Source organism: Drosophila guanche, unplaced genomic scaffold, assembly GCF_900245975.1.
Source record: "Drosophila guanche unplaced genomic scaffold, DGUA_6, whole genome shotgun sequence".
Lineage (NCBI taxonomy): Eukaryota > Metazoa > Arthropoda > Insecta > Diptera > Drosophilidae > Drosophila > Drosophila guanche.
This window is the reverse complement of record NW_022995744.1, coordinates 1106772-1112780: the sequence shown is the minus strand read 5'-3', so window position 1 is coordinate 1112780 and position 6009 is coordinate 1106772.

The window sequence follows — 6009 nt, the reverse complement described above, 5'->3', positions numbered from 1 at the left end:
AAATTTTGCATTCAGACTTCTGTATGCTCACACTGTTACAAGTGTATTTCAAAAATGAGAACCGCCCCTTTCCGCCACCGCAAAAGGGCAAAAACCTTCCAAACCTACAATTTTGAAGATAAAGGAAAACTAAAAACGCCATTCCGTAGGGAATGACCATATCTATCAGATCACTGAATTGGGATCCAAGTGGACCATTATTATAGCCAGAATGAATTAATATGCAGTGGCTAAGCCCACCCCGCACCGCAGCTTACATTCTCTCATTCACACTCTGCTTCTGCTGTGTACGGCCTCTGCCTCTGCCGCGAGTCTACAGTGTGTGGGTCTATGGAAGGGGGGCGAGCTAACGGAGCGTGCTGGTGTGAGAAGTGTTGTAGATGTACATAGATGACAAATGAAGAAAAAATTCCAAATTTGACAAAACAACGCTAAGGTGCAGATGTAGTACTGAGTGCCGGCTATAAAAGTTGTGACGCGTAAGAAGCGTCTCACACGTCCCTTCTTGTTCCTTATTCAAATTATTCCTTATATCACATCAGTTGCTTTAGTATCGAGTTACTTGCTTTTCGAGTAAAACCAAGTCATCTCGCAAGTCTGGGACAGCCATTTTAAGAGAATCACCTTGCGATATTTTAATAGATATGCTTTATCTTTGTTTTAAAAGTAATTATAATTTTTTTTTAAATCAAATAGTTGATCAGATGATATAAATGGTATTTTAGGAATAAATACCGTTTATTACTTGGCTCAGTTATTAATTATGTTTATAAAAGAAATAGAAGGGACGTGTGAGACGTTACTTTGTGATCCATCTGTACCTTAGTGGTTTTTTTCAAATTTTATATTTTACATTTTTTCTACATATATCATCTACATATACACACCTTTTTACGCCAACACGCTCTTGTAGCTCGCCCCACTCCCCAAGAGCCGCACACTGCGCGAAGCAGAGTGAGAAACGAGAGAATGTGTAATTGCTGGACTGCAAATTCATTTCTTCATACTGGCTATAATAATGATCTAATCTGATCCCAAGTCTGTGATCTGATAGATATGGTAATTTCCTACAGAAATTCATTTTTAGATTTCTCTTATTTTCAAAATTGTGGATACAGCAGATTTTCGCTCTTTGAAGGGTGTCACAGGACGTGTCGAAATTTGTAAATACACTTCGAACAGTGTGAGCATACAACCATCTGGATGCAACATTTGATGGCTCTTGCTTTTGTAGTCATTGAGATCCAGGCGCTCGACAAGACTGACGGACACACTGACATGGCTAAAACGACTCCGCTATTAATGCTGATCAAGAACACATATATACTCAAGTATTACAAAATACAAATTTTTTATCAATACTTAAGCCTGAGATAATCAGAAACTAGTTTATATATTGATCCCTTTTCCGATCACTTATAGGTATGTAGGTAGAAAGTCTCTAGGAACCCCTTTAGATCTGCTACGAGGCCATACCATACCATAGACCAGAAGACGTCGGAATATTTGAAACCAATTATCTACTGATTAGGCCCGCATAAAAATGGACAATTAATAAACTGCTAGCCGTGAAGGTGACAAATGTTCAAACAATAGAAATTGATGAGAAACCGTAACGCATGCATTATATGGCAAATTAATTGGCTTTTGACGCTACCCAAAATGTCAATCAAAGAGCAATAAATTGGGTTCTAGCGACAAAGAAGAGAGAGAGAACAAGGCAAATAAGAATAAATAGTTGAAACAGAAGGAGAGCTTTTCAGGGAGAAAGAGTGTGCAATAATGGCGACTAAAATAACCTATTTTTATAGACTTTTGTGTGGGAGAAGAGTAGGAGATAGAGCAAAGCTTAAGCCAAAGTACCACCAATTACTAAAAAATATATACATGTATACAACTACCACTACACACACTTGCATGAATATGTATGTATGTGTATGTATGTACATTCTTATGTACATATCTATGTATGTATGTACATATGTATGTATATGTAGATATATATAAAATGTTCAAATCATCAAACAATAAACTCAAAATGGACTCCATCGCTTGACGCACGTTTCATGCTCATTTTCATGTCGATGTTAAAAACATCCGCTCCCCATTCCACTTCTCTCTCAGCGCATACGCGCTCTCTTTCTTTTCGTGACTCTTTCAGGTTCTCTTTCAGGTTTCTGGCCATCTTGCGCATGCGCTGCTCTAGCGCATTTGTGGGCGTGGCTTCGCTCTTCGGCTCTGTTGCGAGCGGAATTGAGAGTATCGTCTTCTGGAGTAAAGCTGAGCTCATTCCCTTCCGGCCCCAGCTCGATTATATTTTGACCTTCTCGAGGCTTACTTTATTTTGCGCTTCGATGCAAAGACGTGTTTGGCGTTTATTTGATTGGATGCTTCTGTGCTGTTCCAGTCTCGGATTCAGCTCATTAACATGCCTTGAATAGGGTTACAGGTTTTAATTAAGAAAGTTACAGTTTTCCTTTTCGGGGAGAAGGATTAGAGAAAGAAAAATGTGAGATTAGACAAATAAGTTTACATAGAAGTGCAGGGAAAATGAATACTGTCTAATTTTATTTTGTACAATTCTTTGATTACGTCTTATGATTAGCTACATTTACCCTTTACTTTCATTTACCTCACATAAATATAACTTCTTAAAGCAACCATCGCCTCCCTTCATCTTCCGCATCTTTGCTATCTATTTTTATATAAATGGATTGCCCCTACAATGATCATTAAAAACGCATACCCTGACATGGTTTTGCTATAAACATAAGCCATATTTCAATTCAATGTGAGGGCCCAAGAACAGCCAGAACACAAGGAGAGGCCAAAAACAAAGCGAAAAACATGGCATAATGAATGTCGATGTCTGCACACGAGCTCTACCAAAGGAACAAATCTACCAAACACACACACGAACCGACATCGTATATTACACATCTATGCCACACAGGGAAAGTCCTAGAGATAGAGAGACATCCCCAAAAAAAGGACAGGCGAGGCGACAGCAAACTCCACACACGACAGGCCCGCACTCGTATATCAGAATCGGAATCCACCCAGCTACGAAAACAATTTGGTAAACTTTCGAAAATTTGCTGCACAACACTTGCAGTGCCAGTGCTAGTGTAAGTGTGAGTGCGAGCGAGAGGACGAGGGTAATCCAATGAGCGGGATGGCAATGTGTCCTTCTGACCGTCCCTTAGTGTGTTTATGTGTGTGTGCGAGTTCGGGAGTCCTGGAGTCCATGTACAAAGCTTAGAAATAGACAGACAATAAAAGCTTCATGAAGCGCCGCCATCATTTGTGTGAGTGTGCAAGCGAGAGGAAAGCAATAAGAGGAAGATAGCGAGGCAGATAGAAACAGATGGAGACAGAGGGAGAGTGAAAGAGCGACGGAGGGAGGAAGGGCAACGGAGCATCCATGAAGTTTCTGTTGATTTTTATCATTTATCGATTTCGAATTTGTGTCGAGGGACAATTTAGTAGCCTCCCTGAACGCCATACCAAATGGGTCTATGTTTGGTTGGCTGTTCTCTCCACTCAACGGACGTTCATGAGGTGTCATCCGAAAGGGTAAAGAGGGGCAGAGGCGCAGCAGCAGCAGCAGCCAATTTGATGGCCAACTCCAAACTCTGGCCTCTCATTGTCAGGCTAAACTGCTCTTGACTGTTATGGAGTACATATTTGGCCAGAGGCCCACGGCCTGGTTTTGTCGAAGTGGTAGGAGAATCGTGCTATTTATGGGCGACATTTCCATCAGCCACGGATTTGGTTCAATTTGTACTCGTAAATTTCCCAGTTCATAGTGGGTTTTTGGGGATCTTGACGATTTTAGAGGAGTCTTCAATTAAGACAATGGTTCGAGTTTTGCTGTGAGCTTTGGGAAAGTTTTTCGAAGTTCGCTGCCACTTTCCCGTCACTTTTATTAAATAGTCCTTCAGTTACTTGTACAAGTTTCCACCGCTTAAAATCGTGGATGAACATCATAAAGAAACCATAGGTTATATAAATGAACTGAACTGATTAATTCCACATGAGAATACCTGAAATCCTTGTATGTTATTTCAAAGATCTTTAATATTGTGCAATGAGGAGGGGATCGACTTCTATTGGCTTCTTCACACAATATAGCAATTAATCAAATTATTTTTGACACGCTAGAGAAGAATGCAAGCAAACAGAATTGGCGAGCCTAAAACGAAGTCAGTTCTGCAATATTTCAGCAAGCGGATTAGCAGACCTTAGATCCTAAGTCAAATTATACACCAGGGACACGTTCGAACCCAACACAGAAAATACAAACAGGAACAGTTCATTGTGTTTGCTTTTCTTTTTGATGAAATTCTTTTAGCCTCAGAGTCAATAAGCGACTTAAGCGGGATTTACCTGAAACCGATCCGACAGAGATCGAGATGCAGAGAGAGAGTGTGAGAGAGATGAGGATAGAAAGCCGAACCGAGCACGTCCAAGCCACCTTGGACGCCTGCGCAGCTGGTGAAACCCCTGGTCCTATTTAAAATGGCAAACTCAAAGGTAATTCACACTCAGCCGTCAATTGCTGGAAGTTGACTTTGGGCGCGTACTAAAACAATGATGAAAAGGCCGAATATCTCCGGAACTGTGCGGAAGTTCATTGGATTCATCTCAATCCTGCTGAAAACGTGACCAGTTCAATGTGTCCAATGAGTTTGCGGAATCCTAAGAAGCGTATCTAGCACTGGTGTTTCATCTCGAGTCTCCTATATCACGTAATACGGCTGCTGTTTGCTGTTTGCTGTTGGCTGCTGGCTGAGCAGATGCTAATGGTTCCTCTATGTAATTATCGTCGGTATGCTAATGGTTTTTGAATGGATGGATCCCCCAAAGTAACTCGATTGTTTGCCATTGCATTCGCTGTTAAAGAATGATTAATGTGGGTGCTCCATTGATACGAGTCAACAATGGTAGTCCAGTAGTTGCAACAGACTCACGGTCATTAGTCCAGCTCCGCTCCGGTTCAATGAATCGCGGAGTACTCGAAGCTAGTCTGTAATTTGTGCTGGGACCGTGAGACTCAGTGATAGGGAGTGATATCTTTAATTTATTCAACGGATTTTTATAGATTTTTAAAATTAAAAATTGTTCTTCAAACTACGTCAGTCGTTTCGTGAGTCACGAAAAGCTTTCGTCTACACTTTCTTAGACGTGAGTGACTTCACTCTGTCATCTTCAAATCCTTCAAATTCACATGAATTTGAACTTGTTGCACTACGCTCAATCTTTTGCCCCTTCTATCCAGCTTTTTGGGCATTCATAATTTAATGATATTTATTTGTGTCGTTCCCCACACGGCCTGCTGCAACCTGTTTCGATTCCATTCATAGCATGTCCAATTTTTTCTACTCATATTCTCGTTTGATTGACAGTTAATCAATCTTAAGGTTTTAGTTTGCCTCCATTCACGGATTCTCATTCTTCTGTGACGTTTTTCCATCTCCTCTTCTTTTCCTTTCGTTTATTCTATCGTTTGTTCCGTTTGTGCTTTTGTTTCCCCCCTGATGGCCAGAAATAGTTTCAGGTTAATCCTTTTGACTCTGTCCGCTTGACGGATTGTTGTCTGACTGACTGCACTGAGAGGAGTGTCCTAAGCAGATTTCCGGTCTATAATTGTTATATTGTATGTTGGTACTGGGCCTCGACGAACCTTTTTGCTTCATGCACTTGTGGGTGCAGGCTGATCGGATTGTTGGCTAAGCCATTATTTTCTTTTATGTATAGTACATATGTACATATGTATATCTGGTTTTTAGTGTAGACTCTAGACGTACATAAGCTTGGTGTTTTGAGATGCAGAACAGAAGAGCTAGAGACAAAGGTTAAATAATAAACATAGTGATAAAAATCACTATTTCGATTTTATCCTGATTTCTAATATATTGATTGATAATTGTAACCATTCGTTGTTAGTTATTGCCTCACAGAATTTCCAAATGGTTTTCATAATTTTTCTTCTTGTTTTATTCTTTA